Source organism: Microplitis mediator, chromosome 5 (assembly GCF_029852145.1).
Source record: "Microplitis mediator isolate UGA2020A chromosome 5, iyMicMedi2.1, whole genome shotgun sequence".
NCBI classification, from domain to species: Eukaryota; Metazoa; Arthropoda; class Insecta; order Hymenoptera; family Braconidae; genus Microplitis; species Microplitis mediator.
Window position 1 is genome coordinate 11,486,085 of NC_079973.1, and position 24,058 is coordinate 11,510,142.

The 24,058-nt window shown below is 31.8% G+C and overlaps 1 long non-coding RNA gene across 3 annotated transcripts in view; it reads right to left on the reverse strand.

Moving 5' to 3' along the window:
- Window positions 1-5,174: 5,174 nt before the first annotated feature.
- LOC130668368 (uncharacterized) overlaps window positions 5,175-24,058 on the reverse strand; it is a 30,249-nt gene continuing 11,365 nt past the window's right edge. For all 3 annotated transcript variants that reach the window (XR_008990004.1, XR_008990003.1, XR_008990005.1), the window contains 6 exons: window positions 16,404-16,461; window positions 16,148-16,323; window positions 9,986-10,126; window positions 7,606-9,904; window positions 7,448-7,517; window positions 5,175-7,376 (listed from right to left, as the gene is read on the reverse strand). This is a non-coding gene — a long non-coding RNA (uncharacterized LOC130668368). The remainder of the gene's footprint in view (window positions 7,377-7,447; window positions 7,518-7,605; window positions 9,905-9,985; window positions 10,127-16,147; window positions 16,324-16,403; window positions 16,462-24,058) is intronic.

Genomic DNA, 24,058 nt, shown 5'->3' on the forward strand with positions numbered 1-24,058 from the left:
TCTAGCTTTACTGAACTAGTACTGTTAATTTGATGGTAAATTTTCTTCGCATACCACGATAGCCGTCAATATTTAAAATGAACAAAGTTAATAATAAATGAAAAAGAATCCATCTCATACATCCATAATAAATGTCTATTTCACAGTTATTTCAATAAACTCGACTTATATTTTTATTGTCTTTGGTAGATTTGAGTTTCCTTCTTTTGTTTTTACAAAAACATAAGTATAAAAATTCAAATCGATAAAACAATATCGATCGGCTGTTTGAAAAAACGAAATGCTTAAGTTGAAAAAAAAGTTGTAATGGAAAATAAAGGTGAAAAAATAGTAGGCGATGAAGTGCGGTGAGTTCTGTGGCCGACGTCGCGTCATTGGAGTGACGCGAGATCGCCACCGTCCCCCATCATACTGCTATTTCCCCACAACACCCATCAACCCTACGGGCGCACATTACTCCCTTTCGCTTTTCTCTTCTGCGCTTGAACGGCTACTACCACCGTTACCGTCACCGACTAGTAGTCGAAGAATTCGAGTTGCTATAAATCTCCCTTGACAGGTACGCGATTCCGTGCGCGGGGTTCAAGGGAGGAAATGACTCCCTTTTCTCCTTCTCGCACGTACCCTTCCGCGACATCCCTCGCTGCGCGAGGAATTGTAATAGTTTCGCTCGCGGAGTAAACACAGTGAACCATCTCCGGTCCGAAAACCATTCTTCTGAATGAAGTAAAAAAAAAAAAGACAGAAGAAAGCGAATTGAAGCAGGCAACTACCTTCTCTCTCGTGCATATTTTGGATGCTCAGTTGTCTCTGTTGAGATCTGTCACTCCAGTCTCCCTTCGGTTAAGAATAAAAGTCTTCTTGCTATTGGAAAAATGTGGTGAAACTTTAAATTTGTTCAAGAACGTATACTCTTTCGGAATTGCCAAAAAAGTTTTCACAATTAAACTAAAAATTATGTGCGTTGCAAAGTAAAATTTTATCATAATTGTAACTATTGCATATTAGGGTGGTCGTTAAAAACTAAATTTTCTCAGGCGTCCCATAAAAAGCTTCTTTTAGTAAAAAAATACGTGGGGAATTTGTTTTTTTTTTTTTTTTTTTTTTTTTTTTAAGTAAAAAGAATACATACCGCAGGACGATCAAAGTTCATTTTTCGATACAATCACGGTTTTTTTTAAATATCTCATGAAATATGCAGATTAAAGGAAAAAATTATAAACACAATTCTGTAGGAAATTAAATTCTTAACAAAAAAAGTCATGTTTATTTTTTTTATAAAATGTGTATTTATGAAGATATTTTAAAAAAACTTTTTTAGATCTTATCAATTGAGCATTTTAAAGGTAACGAATGTTAAAAATAACATTTTTTCTTAAATAAAGACAACTTCGTAACTCGTAACATATCAATCATTGATGCTTGTTGTAGTTTCTATATACTTAAAAAAATGTTGGAAAATCCAAAAGTGCACACCTCAATCGCTCATTTTATTTTTAATCATTACTTTTATTACGTAACATTAATGAATTTTTTTTTATTATGAACTTTTATTCAATTTACAAATAATCAATTTGATTTTTTCATTTCTTATTTTCAGTTTAATATTTTTTTACTAACATTTTTTTTTCTTTTAATGGATTTTAATTAATTTTATTTTTTTTTTAAATATCCCGCTTTTTAACGACCACCCGATTGCATATTAATTCACTCCCACTCATTATTACATTTAATTAATCTTTATCTTAATTTTTCAAATTACTTTACACGGCAAATAATTGACGTTTAAATATTTACGATTCAAATACAGCTGTAACTTTTATGAAATGTATGCTACAGACATTTTTAACAAACCCGAAAATAAACAAACATCGACATTTTAGTACATCATAAATTATATATTATAAAATATTGATCAAAATTATAATCACAATAATATTCAATTGAACAGTTGGAAACTTATTAGTGTAAGCAATCAGATACTACTAACCATGATAACGATTGAATCAGGCAATACGTATAGTTTGACAGTATATTAAATTTGAATCTGGTCATCAGATATGAACGAAATGCATTATTGACAAAAGTTAAAAATTTATTTAAATTCATCATGTTTTATTAACTATGATCCTGAAATTCAGTATAAAATGCGAATAGACAGCCTGCTCGAGAGTAAAGAGGGCCATGTCCATGTCGGTTTCAATGAGACATAAACTTGTCCAAGTTCCAAGTACTGTCAGTTATACATCTAAAAAAATTTACCCTTTGGGAATATTCTGCAAAATATATAACATCATCTGAAGATTGAAAATATGAAGTGACACAATTATAACAAAGACAGTAATAATTTGTGAAGACAGTGTAATGTTTGCTTCCTGTCGTAAAATAAAAAATTAGAGTATCATAAAATAGAAATTCCATGAATATTATTCAAATTTACTACACGGAAAGAAAATTATGGAAACTGTTCCTATAATTTTGTGAAATTTTTTCCTATACCATCGTAGGTATTACGACCATCAATTATAGGAGCAGTTCCTATAATTATAGGAATTTTTCCCATAATTATAGGAATAGTTCCTATAATTATAAGAATGATACCCATAACATTATAGGAATGGTTGCTATAATAGTATGGGAATAATTCTCATACCATTATGGGAATGGTTCCCATAATGATATGGGAATAGTTCCCATAATATTATAGCAACCATTCCTATAATGTTATGGGAATGGATCCCATATTATTATAGAAACTCTTCCCATATATTATAGGATAGATATAAAAAAAAAATTCTTGCATTAAATATATAATTCGTATTTTTTGATCGTCATTGTGTGCGCTTTAAACAATTAATAATCTTATAAATAAAAAATTTGGTTATTAGTGGTGGCGCTTGAGAAGTAGATCGCGATAATCATGATCCGTTTTGGTAGGATATGGATACGTTAACTGACGATCACTATACATTTAAGTATATTCACAATCCGTAGGATCATTATAATAAGTATCTAGTGTTTCATTCATATCGATGTAGGGGAGGGTGGGGCAGAGCGGCCCCCCTAAGCCAATTATTATTTTTTGTGGCTTTCAACCATATGATCACTTTACTTTTGTCCTATTTCGAACAAATTTATGGACATTTTGCCAAAATTCTGAAAAATTTTTTTTTTTTTTTTGTGGGGCTGAGCGGTCCCCCTTCAAAAAGTGATAAAAAAAATTTTTTTTTTCGTTTTTTTTTTTTTTAAATTGTTTTCATCATTAAGAATGTATTTCTTTCTCTTGACAACTATTTTTGGTTTTATATTACTCGAAAAAAATTTTTTAAAGCTTAAAAAATCGTTCACTCTCGATTACCTTAATTACTAATTGTTATTTTATAAAAAAAAAATCAATTCTATAATTTTACTTTATTTCAAAAATTTATCAACTAAAAAAAAAAATTTAATTTTTATAAATTTTTAGTGACCAAATTTGCCTCTTACATAGAGAAACGGCCGAAAAATATGAAAAAATATTTTTTTCGGAAGTTTCGGCTGGTCCATTTTGCCCCAGGTGTTATGCGTAGGGCTAGAAATGTGGAATTATAATAATTTTTTTTTTAATTTGATGATAAAAATATGAAAAAATCACTTTTTCAAAATTTTGGGCTTGTCCATTTTGCCCCAAATGTCATGCGTAGGGGTAAAAATGCGCAAACATATCGGATTTATAGTAATTAGACGAAAAAAAAAAAATGTTTTTTTTGGTCAAAATTTCAGGGGGGCCGCTCTGCCCCACCCTTCCCTATATATATCGTGAAAATCAAGTAACAATTTAGTACTAATCACGATACAACTGTCGCTCTCCCTTGGTGAGCGATAAGCGCAATATTTTATTTCCATGTAGCCTTATGCAGTTGCCTCATTTAGCTTCCTAAGAACCTCAAAACGTCAAGATCTCTTAGAAATTCAATTCTCGAAAATCGGACCAAAACCAATAACTTGAATAACCCGAATTTTTGAAAATTTTCAATTTTTTTAGCGGGAAGTTAAAAAGAAAGCAAGTCTTATCCATCTTAACTTCTGAAATCATACAATATCAGTTAAAGTAGATTATATTTAAAATGATTTATGTATTGACGCCATCTAGACGGTGTGGAACGAAGTTGTTGCCACAACGAATGAGATGGTATATCTGTAGGGTGCTTACTATTTTACCAAGATAAAATAAATTATTCATGTGGTAATATTGGGTGCCATTCACTTGTCCTAAAAGTACATTATTTTCTGTCTTTTAAAGTATCAACTGAATATTATTTTCGGAGAACGAGGAGGCAATTTATTTTAGGCACGAACGCTGTTAATTATAGTAACTATTTAAGGAGAACATATATTATCATTTGTTTGATATCGTATATATGAAGTTGGTATGGATGGTGGAGTCGACATGACTATTATACTAATCGATGTAAGACAAAGTCAACTTCAAATCAATTATACTTGTAATCAATGCGATGTAGATTCATATGATAATAAAGTCATTCATTTAGTGTTGCTCACACAGTTTTGCGATATTGACCCTGGTAGCCACCCTAACCGTTAATTAACTACAAGCTACTGTCGTGTTCTAAAGGTAACTTAAAGGAAAGTATTATCTAGCCAAGGTTTGCTAGAAACTAGTCGTTAAGTTAGCCGAAAATGTTTCACTACAGAACTTAGCTGAGCAAGGTGTGGCTATTTAGGGGAAGGAAGAAAATGTGAGTTTGTTCCGTTGTGATTTAGTTCCACTCTAATGGTAAATCAACCCAGATAGCACACCTGATCGAAAGTTAACGTCAAGTTAGAAGAGAAACTTTGCGTAAATCTATTGCGGGAATCGGACACTAAGTTGCGTGTAAGAGTTGATGTTAAAGAGTTAACACAAACTTCAGAGAAACTTTCGTTTATGTCACAAGCCAAAAGAAATTTTCGGTTACTTACCAAAAAACCGTACATCGGTAATGTAGACTGGTAAAAAAATTCCCTATCTTACCAACCACAAAAAAGTAGGCGGTAGATGGCGGTACTGTTGAAACGAGACTCCAAGATGTAAATTTATCAAATATTTTTAAATTATATAAAAAAATTATAATTTTAAATTTTCTTTTATTGATCAATTAGAGCCCTAGCGGTTTCACCGCGACGGTGAAAGCACGGTCGAATTACGGTGTTTTTACCGTGAAAACACGTCTTCCGTGTTTTGACAGTGAAGCGGCGGAGATTCGACGGTGAATTTACGGTGGTTTCTGTGCAGTCACGCTACTATGTACCGACCGAGTCCACACTGTGTTTTTACGGTGGTTTAAGGGTGTTTCGAAAGCGAGTTCACAGTGTTCTGACGGTGAATTTCCAGTGTTTTCATAGTGGTTTCACAGTGGTTGGCAGTAATTTCCACGGTGAGCTCACGGTGGTCCCACGATGGCCTCACAGTATTTTCGCGTGGATTTTTCAGTGTTTTCTCTGTGGTAGTTCAGTATTTCCTCGTTGTTTTCACGATGATTTCATGGTGTCTTCACCATTGATATATTTTTTTCTTATAGTTTCCAAATCTCTGTCAATCATATTTTCTTATTTTCTCAGTACTTTTGATAATTATCTTTTCTAAAGTGTATTGTTAAATTATTAAAATGAACAAAGCTTATCATTTTAAGTTATCTTATCAATATGAGTACACAGAAAAAAGGAATTTCTTGGCGCCAAAAAGTTGCACTCACCCCAAGAAAATTTTGACTTGCCCTAAAGAAATCTAAGCATAATGAATTGAAAACAAAAATTTTTTTGTGGCGACAAAGAATTTTCTGAATTCAAGAAAAAATTTTTTTAGGCGAAAATAAAATGTTATTGCGTCAAAAAATTTTTCTAGTCCCGAAGTGAATTTTGTTTTTATTCAATAATGCAAAATTTTATATAATTGAGTTCTAGCAAATTCTATTTAATAGCGATTTCTGAGTAAATATGCCGCGCAGGTTTGTGAATCATTATATTTTGTAATATACTTTAGATACGACTAAATAATGTAACATTATTCGAAAAAAATGATTTTACAATGATTCATAAATCTTATAAAGTCTATGAAATTTTTCAATTTACCGCATTCATAAATGTTGTAAAGTACGCAAACTTTTTTAAAATTTTTGAAAATAAGCTAATAAGATCATTAGTGAGATAGTTAAGGACATTTCGATGTTTGAATAATGAATTTAGTTATAAAAAACTTAGATTTCAAATTTAAAATATTGTATGGTTAAGTTTGAAAAATTTTAACTTCTCATTTACATAATTTACCAAAAAAAGTATTTATTGCCCCGCTACTAGTGGGTATACCGGTATTGGTCTCGTTACCCTATAAACAATTATATAATTGAATGTAATACAAATCAGAAAATCAATCATTTATTAAATATCTTTAATTTTCTAAAGTTCATTTGTGCTTATATAAATACAATCAATCCCCACAATCAAGGGTGTGATTTGGCACAGTGGATAGCAGATCAGACTTTGAATGCGAAGGCGCTGGGATCGATCCTCCGAGTAGGCGTTAATTTTTTTTTTTTTTTTTTTCGCTATAAAATTTATGGACGCATCATGAAACGATGAGCTGACTGTGGAAATACGGTGAATTCATGGTTAAAAAACTGTCAAGCCATCGGAAAGCCGTTGTAAACTCACCGTGGATATCGCTGAAAACCACTGTGGAGCGCACCGTAGTTTTACGGTGGTTTCACCGTAAAACCACCGTGAGATTACTGTGACCTTACGATCGAAACACCGTGGAAACACTCTTTAAGTGCAATGGAAACGCGGTCGGAATACAGTGGCGTGACTGCACAAAAAATACCGTGATTTCACTGCATTACAACCACGTTTTCACAGTCGTTCCACGGTGTTTTAACGGTGTTTTTACTGTAAGGTCACCGTGGCGCTAAAATCGCCAGGGAGCACATTAACCAACTTACAGTACGTCAATTACTTATGGTTTTCAAACCTACACAACGATAATAAACAATAAATAACTAGTGATATTATAAAAAGAAAACGATACAATTAAGTTTCATGATAAACAATAAGAAATAAAAATTATTATCACTCAGTGACAGATGGATCAATCACAGGCTGATCAGCACTTTTGGAATATAAATGAACATTTTTTAAAGTAATTCTTTTGCCTTTCTTTTTCCCGTTTTTCTTTTCACTTCTCGACTGACTTTCATTTTCTTTACCGTCTTGATCCACCGTTTCTTCACCCGAGCTATCTGCACTTTTATTTACTCGAGCACACGCTGCCGTAAGTGCTTTTCGAAAATTTATTACGTGAACAGCCAAGGAATAATTTGAGTAACTCTTAAGCATCACAGCTAAAAATAAAAAAAGATTAACTAATAAAACTATAGGGATATTAATATTACTTAAGATAAAAAAATACTACCTCGATGGAGGAAAATCACAGGTCTTCACGTCATACAATATGTAATGATTATGTTGACAATTGTATGATACTAAAAAAATAAAATATTATACTTTTAATATATGTATACTCAATTTTTCATATTGTCATAATTACTAAGAAAATAATTGAATACTTACTTACGATTACATTAAATTGTTGTTTGTTGATAGTTCATTGTTTTTTCTACTCTTTTTGCTACATAGCGATTAATTTACATGCATGTCATAAATTAACATAATTTTTTGAATCAATCAACTACAACCCTGATGAGCACATTATAAAAATTACTATTTATAAATAATCAATTCTTGGATTTAAAAATAATAAATTTTTTAATTTATTAATTTAATAATAAATTAATTTTAATTATGTACAAATCTACATAGAACAAATTTCAAAACACAATGTATATTTTTTTGTTTTTTAAATAATTTATTGCAAATTTTGAACTTTACAGTATTTCAGCTGCAGTTTTTTTTAGGTTAGTAGCAAATGTCAACTTGACGTTATTTTTATAAAATACCTTATGTCTTAAATAATGAGTAAAAATACATGTAACTTCACTTTAACAGTTGCTATTCAAAGTATAGAAAATAAAATAATGCCAACTTCTAACAATAATTCATCCGCAACTTCACATTTGTAGTTACTATACAACTTTTCCACCTAAACTTATGGTTGAATTCCGGCAATAGATTCGCGTTAACTTTAAGAGCGAATTGAACGCAGTTTGCGGATAACAGTTACAAATGAAATAGTTAACGCAAAGTTTAACTTGACTTGATGTTAACTGTTGAAGTACAACTAGTTATACTACAACTCTGGCTATCTGGGAAGTGTACTTGGTTTTCAAATAAACAGAGGTATGTTAGGTGTCAACTGTTTCAGCTACAGTTTATTGTTGATAAAGTAGAGATTAAATTGTGACTTAATGGTAAAACAGAAATGAAAGAAATCTAAGTCTAAAGAGTACCGGCGGGTTATAAAGCCTAGCTAAGGGAGATTTTGAATACAATCGAAAGTATTGCATTTAATTATCGAAATGTATCATAAATCTTTATTTCAATACATTAGCCATAAAATATAATGAAGTAATGGTAATCTATACTACAAACAAATAAAAAACTGAACTTTTACAAAATCTATACGAATAGGCCTTATTTTACTACGGAAGGGTAATAAGGCCTACGGGTTAAACAAACTGGAATAGTTTAAGTATACTTAATAAAATTGGTATTACACTGTAAAAAATTCGTGGAGTGAATGCGGATTAAATCCGAAGTGAATGAATTTTTAATTATTCACTCCCCTCGGAGTGAAATTCACTCCGGAGTGGAGTTTTGAAAATATTATTTATAAAAAATTGCTCCACTCAATAAAATTGAAGTAAAAACTCGCGTATTACATTATTGATCAGTTGATACGCCCACACATATTTAGACACACACGCGCACTCGCACAAACACACACACACGCACACATTTGCACACACACGCACACATTTTCACACACGCACACATTTGCACACACACGCACACATTTGCACACAGCCGAACACACACAAGCACACATTCGCACACACGCACACAAACAACTGCACACACCTAAACACACACATGCACGCAAACACACACTCGCACACACACACACACATTGTTTAGCAGTTTAATATAAAATAACATAAATTTATTTAAGTATTAAAACGCCGGACCGGAGTGAATTGGGAGTGAAATAAAATCCACGTCACTCCGAGGTTACTCCGCCAAAAATAAACTCCCAATTCACTCCGCATGCGGAGTGATTTTTTTTTAAAACTCCGGAACTCCGAGTGGCGGAGTGAATGCGGAGTGAATTCGCATTTAATTCTAATCCGAGTTCACTCCGGATTTTTCACAGTGTAGAGATGAATCATCACAATACTTTTTTAAAGACAGAAGACTAGATTGTTTTTTTCAACAACACTTAAAACTATCAGTATCCTTTTTAAGAGTCAGAAGTCTAGATTGTTTTTTATAATTTCTTCTGCACTACGACATCATATGACGGATGATGAAATATAGAAGACAAGAAACCTGGTCTCGGGGCTCTATAAACTTGTCGTAACATCTCTATGCAAGACCCTTTTACTAGAGTAGCCTTTAGCTGAGGCGGTTATTTTAAATATCATTTCTGTCAAATAGGTCTTATTACCCGACAAGCCTTATTACCTGCAGGTACCTTAATCATTTAAATTCTTGGTAGTTTCTTTATTGTGATTTTCACAATACATTAAAACAAAAAAAAAAACTTTTCTTAAGCTTGTACATTATAATTATTGATTTGAAAGGTATGAATTGCATGAACCAAAGGAACATTGAGTCGTAGGGCTACTGATAATCGTCTTCTTCACTATCCGGCTTGAAAGCTGGCATTTTATAACATGAATATTCAGGTGCACTGTAAATGAAACTAAGGTTTAATTATTTGATCATATTTAATAAAAGCAAGATAGTGTTAAATATATAATGTAAGTATCACCTAGGTATGGACTGAAATGCTAATTGTGAACAGTTTGACCACGACCGAGTAGTTACCGTGGTCAAACTATTTCCTATCGTCTGATAATCCATTATATGGCCTGATCCACACTGGAGTACATCATCTTCATTAACACCGAACCTGCAGCAAGTTCATAGCATACATATATTATATATCATTTTCGAAAAATAGTTCAAATGATGTATAATATTTAGTATACTTATTTACTGTGATTGTTATTAGTATGACTTATTACCTTTGGGCGATGAGTTGTGTACTCTCTTAAAATGAACCAGTGAAATTTCACTGATTTTCCAGTGAAATCCACTGATTCTCCAGTGAAATCCACTGGTTCAACCAGTGAACCGAGCGTTCACTGGTTTAACCAGTGAAATTCACTGATTCAACCAGTGGACTAAGATGATCGCTTGGCTCACTGGTTAAACCAGTGATACGCCGGTGTACTACGTAAATATAAACACAATAGGTTAGATTAATTTTATTTTATTATAAACGTTTATTTATGAACAAAGTGAAGTCAAACAAAAAGAGTCTTAATAACAATTATATTTAATTAAAAATTATTTTGTAATAAAATAAATAAAATTTATTAGGATTTATAAAAATTGAATTTGTTTCCATTTTCAATGGGCTTTTATATTGTTCAATTTTAAAATTATGTCATTCATTTTTGAGGTTAGCTCCAAGCTATTGAAATTACTCCAAAGTTATTTATTTTTAAACTCTGTAAAAATTGTGTCATATAATTATTATTGTTATATAAAAGTTAGTTAAAATATTACATGAAGATAATCAATAAATATTACTTATTTATTGACATAATAAAACACTTAAATATACTCATGTACAGAATGCTGCTGTACCCGCGCGTTTACATATTTTTAGTTCACTGGTTGAAACCAGTGAGCGCGACGTTCACTGATTCAACCAGTGAAATTCACTGGTTCATTTTAAGGGAGTAACATGCAAGCTAAAGAAGGTGTCATATTGAACGATTGCACCAAAAGACTCCACTAACGTAGAAGGATTATTGCAGTCATATTTTTGGACAGCACCTGTGTCTAATTTTTTTTTAGTGTTATCATCGCACAAAGGTTGGATGATACAAGAAAAAAAATTATACACTATTAGAGATTCAAATGGTCGATTAGAAGATGCAAGATCTACACTGTAAAAAGGGCGGTGTTAAAAATAGACTCATTTTAACTCCGCCCGGTGTTAAAATAAAATTACACCGGTGTAGGAAGAGTAATTTACCGGTGTTAAAAATACCGGTGTTAAATCAGGGTAACCGGTGTAACAGCGGAGTAAAATCGGTGTAAGAGCTGGGTAAACCGCGTCCGCTTATATTAACTTTAAAGATTATAAAACACAAAAAATGTCAGTTCTTTATGATAATTAATAAAGAATATTATTTATTAACAAGTATAGTGATCGAGTAAGTAAAAATATTCACAAAGTAAAATATTTTAACACCGGTAAAGAATATCTACACCGGCGGCGGGGTCATTTTAACACCGGTACAGAGTATTTACACCGGCACCGAGTCGAAATATTAAACGTAAATTGAACGTTCTTAACGTTTTAAACGTAAATTGAACGTTTTAAACGTTTTAAACGTAAATCGAACGACTTTAACGTTTTGAACGTAAATTAAACGTTTTGGACATTAAAAACTCAATTTGACAGCTTTCAACTTATTCAAAACGTGTATTGGAGTATCATAAATCGAAAACGTATCTAAAACCTATTTAGACTTACAATAAGCAAACATAAGCACTCCAAAAAATTTTTATCATCGACTTTGTACTCCTGGATTATAATCACGTCAATTCCATAAAATTTTGTTATCCGCCTTTCTGGCTCTTAAATAAAAAATTCGTATTTTGAAAAAAAAAATTTTTTTAGTTCATACCTCTACCTAACACTATTATATCTTTTCATATAGGGGAGGGTGGGGCAGAGCGGCCCCCCTAAGCCAATTATTATTTTTTGTGGCTTTCAACCATAGGATCACTTTACTTTTGTCCTATTTCGAACAAATTTATGGACATTTTGCCAAAATTCTGAAAAAAATTTTTTTTTTTTTGTGGGGCAGAGCGGCCCCCCTTCAAAAAGTGATAAAAAAATTTTTTTTTTCATTTTTTTGTTTTTTTAAATTGTTTTGATCATTAAGAATGTATTTCTTTTTCTTGACAACTATTTTTGGTTTTATGTTACTCAAAAAAAATTTTTTTAGGTGTGATAAATCGTTCACTCTCGATTACCTTATTACTAATTGTTATTTAATAAAAAAAAAAATCAATTCTATAATTTTACTTTATTTCAAAAATTTATTAACAAAAAAAAAATTTAATTTTCATAAATTTTTAGTGACCAAATTAGCTTCTTACATAGAGAAATGGCGGAAAAATATGAAAAAATAATTTTTCTCCTCGACGGGCGGAAAGCGTCAACTTTCGTCCCGCTGTGCAAAACGAAGTTGCCGCTTTCCGCCTCCGTCGAGGAGAAAAATAGTATACACTCCTCGGGAAGTAAATAAGAAAGCCTCAGATCACATGTTTGTTGACCTCGGCTTCGCCTCGGCCAACAATTACATGTGATCTGAGACATTTCTTACTTTACTTCCCTCAGTGTGTAATATACTATTTTCGGAAGTTTCGGCTGGTCCATTTTGCCCCAGGTGTTATGCGTAGGGCTAGAAATGTGGAATTATAATAATTTTTTTTTATTTGACGATAAAAATATGAAAAAATCACTTTTTCAAAATTTTGGGCTTGTCCATTTTGCCCCAAATGTCATGCGTAGGAGTAAAAATGCGCAAACATATCTGATTTATAGTAATTAGTCGACAAAAAAAAAAAATTTTTTTTTTGGTCAAAATTTCAGGGGGGCCGCTCTGCCCCATGGGGGCCGCTCTGCCCCACCCTCCCCTATTATGATATCAAGGTTATGAAAATTGTGATTACAAATATTGAAATAAATTAATTAATGTTATCATTTAACTAAAATCATTACTCATGAAAATACCAATTTTTTACGAACCAAAATACAAAAAAATCGTTCAATTTACTTTCAAAACGTTAAAAACGTTCAATTCACGTATTCAACTTACGTCTAATATTTTGACTCGAGGCGGTGGCGTTATTTTCACACCGTTTTCGGTGTTGAAATTTAACACCGCCAATTTTAACACCGACACCGCTTGGACTTACCCCGGTGGTTTTTTACAGTGTAGATCTTTGTAGATTTAAATTATATTATGCTGGGCAAAATTATTATGTTACATAGGAAAATTTACTATGTAGCATAGGGAAATTTACTATGCAAGATGGCAAAATTTACTGTGTTAACCCGAGTCGAAATTAAAAAAGTAGTTTGAACCTCAAAAGCCTCATTTCTTTCGATCTTGGACTTGTCAATGAATGTAATAAGGGATTTTAGTCCTCGATGTCGTAGAAGTAGCGTATGAAGAAGTAAATTACCTTTTTAAAATGGTATTTTAACCCTCCAAGGCCTACCATACTTTAAATATGTAACTTCGAATGAGCATAATTCTTTAGCATGATAATATTGTTACAATAATAGCTGCGTTCTAAATAGATAAAGATATTTCTAACTGATCGTAAGCGTTCGAGTAGCAGTGCGGCAGTGGTTTTGCTTCACATTCGTAAGGTCGTGGTTTCGAATCCCGGTGACACAGAACAATAACTACTCGGGTTCTAATGTTTCCGTGTAAAAATGTTGGTAACGATTTTTCAGGAAATTTGATTCTCTACAAAAAAGGTCCTTTTAGTTACGTGACTCAATTTCGTCGTTCACGTGATATAGGGTTTTCAGTAATTTTGTAAATGAAATATTTTTTAAAAAGCGCAACAAAATGCCATTTAATTTCAATTCTAAATCAGTCAATAATTTTTCTTTCATAAATTAAATCCATTCATGAAAATAAGTAAGGTTAAAATTGATGAGCTTCGTAAAAACTTTTAATAGATATTTTATGTGTGGCAGTGTTACCAGATGGACTCATCTACTTTCCCCTAAACGCCCGCGTAAAATCCCCTAGATTGAAATAAAATCCCCTAAATTAAATGACTGAAATTATCAGACGTCTGATGACTTTTTGAATTTGTTTTTTTTAATAAATAAATTATATAAATATAATTTAAAAATTTGCAGGTGAAAAAATTAAAAAAACTTGATGAACATTTTGGGATAATTTTTTTTTATAAAAATTTATCTCTTAGAAACTTAAAAAATTTATAAAATGTCTGCTGACTTTAATATCATTAAATCAAAGATCTTATAATTAATATTGTAAAGCTTGTTGAAGAATCAATGTACTATACATTGTGTTTAGAATAAAATATGTTTAATTATGATTAAAAATACATTAAAGTCTTATTGTTTTATTAGTTTAAAATTTTTTTCCGAAAAAAATAAACCATTTTTTAGTACAGGTGATAAGAAAGTATGAAAAACATATTTTCATACGAAACTTAGTATAAATAATAAGTTGTATTATATTTTATAAATTATTTAATAGTTAAAATCTTTTAAAATTTTTCAATTATTGTTTAAAACTCTAATAAATTATTTAATAGGTAAAATCTTTTAAAATTTTTAAAACATTGTTTAAAACTCTAATAAATTATTTAATTCAGACGAGGACGCTGTTTAACATGTGGACAACGATTATTTGCCATTTTCCTTTTTTTTTAAAGAAAATATGTTTTTTTATCTATAATGAAGCATGTTTGTAATTCTCATTGATAATTTATTAAAAAAATTTTAAAAATTTCTGTTCTGAACTGAAATCGTTCTTCGTTCATTTTTTCAACTTAAATTTAAGGAAGTTTGTAATCCCCTGATCAAATCCCCTAAAAAAATGTTTCCCCTAGATTTCCCACCAAGCCGTCTAAAATCCACTAAATTTAGGGGAAAATCCCCCAACCTGGCAACACTGATGTGTGCGCACATCAATCAGTCAGGTTCTGCACAGTAATCGGTATGGTGCTGCACCACAACCGAGTATTTTTGTCCAGCACCGTACTGAGTCGGGTGCAGGACAGTAACCAGTCAGGTTCTCTTCTTCCTGTGTATGTTGATGTTTTTTTATTTTTTTTTTTTTATTAATTTAACTTTTATCAGCAAAACGTATTTTTTCTTACGCAAAAGCGATCATCTGTACAAAATGCAAATCAACATTCTCTTGGCCAGAATAAACACTGTTAGAAGTATTTATTTGAGCCAAAAAAATATTTATTAATAGTTAATAAATGGTTTATTAAATGAGATTTATTTGGGCCAAATAAGCCATATCTTAATAGTTAATAAATGGCTTATTTGAATAGAAAGAAATGACACATGAAGTAAATTAAGTAAGGTTATGACAAATAATTTATAGGACTGTTTAATTTTATTTTTTTTAAGAAAATAATACACACAATTAATGTTAATTGAAGATAAAAATTATTGTACAAAAAATATAAAAAAAAAGAAATATTATAATAAATTTTTACTAACAATCACACTCATTCCATTCAAGATCATAACCTTAACTTCATGTGTCATTTCTTTCTATTCAAATAAGCCATTTATTAACTATTAAGAAATGGCTTATTTGGCTCAAATAAATCGCATTTAATAAATCATTTATTAACTATTAATAAATCTTATTTGTCTCAAATAAATACTTCTAACAGTGAAGGAGTCCGCCCAATTGATTACTCGCATTATCTCTATTTATGCAATCTATTTTTTTTTTTTTTTTAAATAACGCCACTTCTTGCGATAATTCATATATTAGGTAATCTATAGCTTTGCTGATAGAAAAAACAAATAGTCGAATGTTAATAGGTATAAATGGTTTTACGACTGCTAAAAGGACAATAATAGTTAATAAAACTGACTTCGATAGAAAAATGAACATGTCATAATTAACCCTGCCGAATATTTTAGAATTTTCATGCAACCAATTATCCAACCTATCATATGTTTGATGCATATTATAACACTCAATACTCGCAGAGGGTGTCCCGCATCTTATTGTAAAAGCCGTAGTAGTTACATGCTGAATGTAAAAATATTACTTATTAATTGATACAAAGATAACTCTATAGCAAGTATAATTTTTTTTACCTTCCATTTAATAAGTCCGGCAATATGTAATTTTATTTTAGGATCATTTAATTGATTGAAACTTTTGGCGGCGGTATTTAAATCTTGTAAGATTTTATTGGTATGGCGGATTTCGTTGGATTCTGGATTTTCTTCGATATTGTCAAAAACTAGTAGTATATTTAAAAGGAATGTGTCTGCAATGGAAACGAAATATAATGATCAATTGTTCTTTTATATTATTAATTTATATTTCGTTTTTTCCCAGGGTACTTACTACTGCGGTCGTTTTTAGCATGGTTGTAATATTCATAAGCCTGAGATGCTTTGAATACCTGAAAAAATGTCGCAATATTATAATTATTATATAAATTTCTATGCATCATGATGTCTTGGGTCGAAAATAAAACTTGATTTAGACTTGGTTTACCGAATCAAAATTTGGCGCCGTTTTTCACAAAAAAAACTTGACTTTTGTTTTACGGAGATATAAAATACATTGAGCTTTCGCCTTGGTTTTGGACTTAATCGGCTTACTTAGTCACGATTTAAGACGAAAAAGTTGAAATCAAGTCGAAATTGACTTGGTTTAGACTTATTCGACTCAATATGTAAGGCGAAAAAGTGAAAACTAAGGAAATAATTTTTGTGGCTTCCTATTCAGGAGCTGCCACACTTGGCAACGACGGTGCCCTACTTGGCCCAGCACTGGGGAACCTAGCTTTGGCACACCTATATTGGTCCATGCTTGGCTCAAGATTAGGAACTCAGTCTTGGCCGTAATTATGATTAAACGGATTTGGATGAAGACTGGGTTACCTAGCCTTGGCTATCCAATGGCAAGCCAGACTTGGGCCAAAACTGGGTAACCTAGCCTTTGCCGTTACAATGATTACTTGAGCTTGGGCCAATAACTATGGGAACCGCTGCCATAATTTTCTTTCCGTGTATTTCATTTTCATGACAACTATTTTTAGTTATATATTTCTCATAAAAAATTTTTTAAGGTGTAATAGATCGTTCTCCACGATTAGCTTGATTACTTATTGTCGCTTAATAAAAAAAAAACAATTTTATATTTCTTGTTTGTAATTATTTTTAACCCAAAAAAGTGGATTTTAATTTTTTGGGTTACAGATCATTTTGCTTTGTTTAAAAAAGTTTATCAATTAAAAAACAAATTATTATTTTCGAACATTTTTAGTGGCCAAATTTCCCCATCTATAAAGGATCAGCCAAAAAATGGATTAATGTATTAATTCTTTTATAATTTGATGATAAAAATATGAAAGAATCATTTTTTCAGAATTTTCGGCTGGTCCATTTCGCTACAGGTATCATGCATAGGGCTGACAACACGCGAATATATCAGATTTATAGTAATTAGACGAAAAGAAAAAAAATTTGTTTTTGATCAACATTACAGGGGGTCCTCTTAGCGCCAGGGGGCCGCGCTGCCCCACCCTCCTCTAAGTTGAAACTGAGATGACAAAAGTTCAAAAAATTGAAAAAAATTTAATTCAAGTTGAAAAAGTAGAGAGAGATCTTATCGAAATATCATCGGCAAATCGATAACTTCAAAAGAAAATAAGGTGGAGCGAGTCGAAATCACGGTTCATTTTTGACCCGTGGTAAAATTAAGATAACATAGTTTTTATTCATATCAGCTTACATTTAGTTGTGTCATCAAATTTGCTTTGTCTTTAACGAGAGATTCTAGATAATAAACCGGAGTATTTGGACTTATCATCACATCTTCAAATAGATAACGTTCCAATGCAGATTCATCACTGGCAATCGTGGCAGCATTGATTATCACGATTATTATTAATTTAATTATCAAATAATTTACACCGGACGCTATGATATGAAGAGAAAACATTTATTTCATAGCTAAATTTTTTAAAATTTATAATAAATAAATCAAATTTTCTTACCCATTTCGTAAAATGACTTCATGTAATTTAGTAATGTACAATTTGAATGTATGAAACGTTAACTGAAATAAGTATCTAGAGAACTGAATTGAACTGGATTCATACTGCTGACTTCATATAGTCGCTGAGACCAAAAAAAACAGGAGTATTCGACGTCATAAATTGACCACGATTATTAATAGTAGGTAATAAAGCGCTTGAGTCTGATATCTTCGGGGGGGGGGGGGGGGGGGGCTGTACAATTCATTAGAAGTTCATTAACTCTACATTGACGCAGAAGATCATGTTCTTCGGAAATTCAATTACAAATTATAATTCGCGTGCTTAAAGGTTAAAGGGCTTATAGCTAAGGGTTAATAGGGATTTGTGGTGAAAGGGCGTATAAAAAAATTTTTTTTTGCCATTCGGTTTGAAATTGTCTGAAACGTAAAAATCTGTGAAAAAAAAAAAGTTGGTATCCTAAAGGTGAAAGGACGTATCTCAAGACATACGCCCTTTCACCTTTATGAAAAGTACTACTTAAAGGTAAAAGGGCGCATAAAAAAAAATCGTATTTTTTATACCAAATGTTGAAGAACGCGTTACTAGAACCAAAAGGGCGTATAAAAAAAATTTTTGTCGCTCCAATCAATGTAAAAATGTTGAAAACATTAAAATCTATGGAAAAAACAAAAAAAAATTTTTTTTGTTATACGTTCTTTTAGTTTTAAGAAAAATTTTTTTTAAAGTCATAAGTCGTAAGAAAAAAAATTGCAAGGGTAATAAAAATTATCACTCCATACCTTAATTTATCTGAACAAATATTTATTTAAGTAAAAAACCAAATTTCTTTATTTAATTTTGATCGAATCTTAAGTTTGTTATAATTTTTTAAATTCAACGATTGATGTACAAAATATGTATAATTTGAGAATGAAAAAAATGCATTTAAAAAATTCTAAATTCTATGAGTGCAGTGAAAATTGATTTAACCAAATTAATAAAATGTACTTTTAGATTTTTTAATTTTTCAAAGCTGCATTTTTTCATTTTTCAATCAAGGTTTCATTTTCTATTTTCTGTTTTTTTTTTTTTTCATCGGTATTATCAAAGTCCAGTTTTCAGCGATGATAATAGTTTATAAATTTTTTCATTATTATCAAGTTATGTTGTAAAAAAAATTAAAAAATCTTTTTTTTTATAATCTTAGGTACAGATGATCCTGACGATGGCGATGGCCATCTCTGACCTATAACTGATACTAAACCGAAAAAACAGGATACGCCCTTATGACTTTAAAAAAATTTTTTCTTAAATTTTAATGTTTTCAACATTTTTACATTGATTGGAGCAAAAAATTTTTTTTATACGCTCTTTTGGTTCTGCAGAATTACGAATTTTTAAACTACGAATATGTTCTTTTGTGAGCTGGCCGAAAAAAAAATGATACGCCCTTTTACCTTTAGATCACCAAAATTTCGAATTCTTAAAAGTAAACGGGCGTATAACTAAAGACATACGCCCTTTTACCTTTCAATTTTTTTTTTTTCAATTTTGAGCGTAGAATGTGTCTACTACTCGATTGGCAATAAAAAAAAAACTATGCGCCCTTTTACCTTTGCAAAGGTAAAAGGGCGCATAAATTGTTATAAGCCCTTTTACCTTTAAGCACGCGAATTATCTCTACACTGTAAATTACTTTAGATAAATTTAAGCCATTATTGTTTATTAATACTGCTTTTTAAATACTTAATTGGCGATATCTTTTGAACTAAAAGACCGTTTTTAACGTTTGAGCTGGTATTCGATGCAGTTTTTTAGCCTCTAACACCGAAAATTTTTTGGAAGTATTCAATGAAACTTATGAGTTTATTGAGTTTTAGAGCTGAGAAGATTTTGAGATCAATTTATGGAGTAAGTCCGAAGTTATTTGGAAAAAACATTTTTTCAAAAATTTTATGCTTTAAATAACTCCAAACATGCTGTATTGGTTAAGCCTCATTTTTGACGGATTGTAGGAATTAATAAGTCGCTTCGAATGTTATCACAATGAACTGAATCAGTTAATCTGTTCAAAAGTTTCAGAATGTTTAGATACATACCCATGCAGGAGCTGCCAAAGTTGAACGACGGGGCCTTACTTGGCCCAGCACTGGGAAACCTAGCTTTTAAACACTAATATTGGCCCATGCTTGGCTCAAGATTGGGTACTCAGTCCTGGCCATTACAATGATTACCCGCGCTTGGGCTAAGACTGGGTGCCCCTGTCTTGGCTGTCCAATGGCAACCCAGACTTGGGCCAAGGTAGGATTACCCAAGTTTGGCTATACCTATGGTTTAATAAGTAGATCATATAATTGGATCAGTTCAACATGTAATTTAATGTCTGCACTGCCTTTAAAACACGTTTGATGAAATGAACTAATTACTTAAAATAAAAACAATAACTTTATACATTTATCTTTATGATTGATACTTCTTTCGATAATTGCCAACTAATGATGAATAAATCGTAGTGTTTTTTTTTAAATTAAATTAATTAATTCTATTTAATGACTTGTTTTTAATACGTTGTAAAACGAATCCGACAAGAACAACAAGTTCGATAAATCCATTGTAATCTTATATAATTATTATCATTATTACTATGAATTAAGTCGAGCCCATGCACTTGGAAAGAAAAATTTAGATATATGACGATGATCTGCAGGTCTTCGAAAATCGAGGTAGATCTCGCAGTTGCCAGGATTTTTTTCAGATCTACGAAAACTTCTGGAAATTCATAGAAATCGTCGAAGATCTCTGATGAGCTCTGATCCTTAAAAAAAAAATCTAAAAACCGACTGACCCTGCGGGCCAGCCCCAAAAATTTCCGCTGTTTCCGAGCTCAGGGAGCTCGGAAACATTATTACTTGTAAATTTTTTAGCTCTTTAAGCTCAAAAATTTGTTAGGCCTGTGGACCATACCTTCACTGCAATCTTATAATTTTTGTCCGACAATATCTTTGGAACGAATGAAACGATTTGAACGTTCTTGATGGCCATCGAAAGGGCTCAACAAGACTTAAAACTGATTACATTTTGAAGTGAGTCGGGCAAGTGGTTTATAAGTTATACGGAAAAAACCAAAAACAAAAAAAATTTTTAATTTTTATTTTTCGTATAACTTGTAAACTACAAGACCGATCTACCTCAAAATCTAATCAATTCTAAGTTTTGGTGCGCCCTTTCGATTGCTACCAAGTACGTTCAAATCGGTTGATCCGTTCCAAAGATATCGTCGGACAAAAAAAAGGTCACACACACACACACACACACACACACACACACACACACACACACACACACACACACACACACACACACGCACACACACACACGCACACTCGGACGTCCATCCGTGAATAGTCAGAATAGCTTCCTAAGACCTCGAAACGTTGACATCTGATGGAAATTCGATTTTCGAAAATCGGACCGAAACCAATAACTTCCCTTTTTTGAAAATTTGCAATTTTCTGAGCGGGAAGTTAAAAAGTGGTCTATCGGTTGACCCTGCGGGCCAGCCTAAAAACTTCCACTGTTTTCGAGCTCCTTGAGCTCGAAAAAATTGTTGTGAATACATTTGTATGCCGCTTTTTTCGAACGTTTTTCGCGAAATAAAATTAAAAAAACCAAATGAAAAGTACAAAATCTATTGGATCTAGATTTTTGAAATGTTTCGCACGTCAGCTTTGGATCTAAGCAAGCTTATCCATCCTAACTTCTGAAATCACATAATATCAGTTGAAGTAGATTATATATTTTTTTTTTTCAAGGTCTATATATATAATTACGCCTCGGGTAATCCCATGTCCAGCCACTTAGTCGAATACAGTTTTCATATCAAATTCAAATTCATTTTATAACCAGTCAAATTCCAAAGTCGGCGACGGGATGAATCCCAGGGCCGAAAGACCTCACAACGTTTTTGTGAAAAATTCTTTCGACAATCACTGGGATTCGAACCCACGCCCGGCCAGTAAACAAGTTCGAGAGCCCTAAGTCTTACGCCTTAGAGCGCTCGGCCATGATCATTGGTTTAGAATATATTTAGAACGATTTATATATTGTCGCCGGTGACACGCGTTAATATCTCCGGACAAAATATCCCCGACAAAATATCCACGACAAAATATCCCCCGACATAATATCCACGCGACAAAATATCCCCGCGACAAAATATCTCCAGACAAAATATCTCAGGATAAAATATCTTCATGGCAAAATATATGTTGACAAAATATCCCTATCGTTGAATAATCGATGAAGAAATTTGTGAAAAAAGGGCATAATTTTATTACAAGTGGATGCGTTAAGATATTTTTGTATTTACACACACACTTCATATATTGTTGTGATTACACACACCCAAAACCTCTGAAAAAAGGGCACAATTTTATTGCAAACGGATGCATTCAGATATTTATGTATTTACACACACACAAAATGCTTGAAAAAAAGAACACGTACTATTGCATGTATGTGTGTTAATATATTTTTGTAATTACACTTACCCAAAACCTCTGAAAAAAGAGCACAATTTTATTGCAAACGGATGCATTCAGATATTTATGATTAATATTAAATTTGACTAAAACTATTGATGAAAAGTGACCTTAAATAGTTGGTAATTACTAATATTTGATAATAGATTATATTACTTACAGTAATTAAATTAATCAATAAGTTTACGTTTTTTTGTATTTCAATTCAATTATTTTTATTAATGTTAGTAAAGAAGTTCAATATAATCTTTAACGTTTTATACTTATTTCTTTCTTATTATTTTAAATTGCTTTTATTAAAAATTTTGGTCAACGTAAATATTCGTGGATATTTTGTCTACATATAATTTGTCATGAAGATATTTTATCCTGAGATATTTTGACTGGAGATATTTTGTCGCGGGGATATTTTGTCGCGTGGATATTATGTCGGGGGATATTTTGTCGTGGATATTTTGTCGGGGATATTTTGTCCGGGGATATTAACGCAGGTAACCATTGTCGCCATCTAGACAGTGTGGTATGAAACTTGTTGCTACAACAAATAAGATGGTATATCTGTGGGATGCTTACTACTTTACCAAGATAAAATAAATTATTCAAGTAGTCAAATATTAGATGTCTTCCCCGAAAGCCAAGTTGGCGATATACTGGAGTCAAACTACCCTGATAGCTAAAGTTTCTGATCAGAAAGTTGGTGTACCTGAGTTGCGACCAACTTGACGACAAGTTGTCGACAACTTTCAGCTTGTGTAATTGTTGACTACAATAAGTTGCTCAGAAGCTTGGCGACAATCTACTGCCGCAACCTGTCACCAAGTTATTGAGCAACTTGTAGACAAGTTGTCGGCAACAGTTACACAAGCTGAAAGTTGTCGACAAGTTTCTCGGAAAGTTGCCGTCAACTTATATAAATGCCGACTTTTGCGGCCAACTTGGCTATCAGGGATATCATTTGTCAATCTAGATTTTTCTTGTTTAGTTACCGTAGCTTAGTTACCGACTTCAGATAATATCAGAATAAATTTAATTTATAGACAGTCGATATTATCATAGACATTTTGACCAGCACATCTGTATCAAGGACGTTTTCATGGAGAATAGAGACTAGAGTTTCTATTCTCCACAGACGTTTTATACGGAAGATCTAATCTGAGTTCTATGGTCAACATTTATGCATGATATTTATAGTGGATTGGTTTACATTGTAATGATAATAAACAAATAGTTACGTCTTATCAAGACGAGTTAATATTTTCATAATTTTCTGCTTGACTTTTAAAAATTTTCCCTGGTTAAAAATACTGATTGAAAAGAATTAAGAATGATGAAATTCGAATTTTTTTTAATAATTTCAATTCTTTTGTTCGTATATATAGATATAAAGTTTGCATGGAGTGGCCGCTTCTGAATTCTTTTCTATCAGTATTTTTAACCAGGGTTATGACAGTACAAAGTTGCAATGTTTTTTC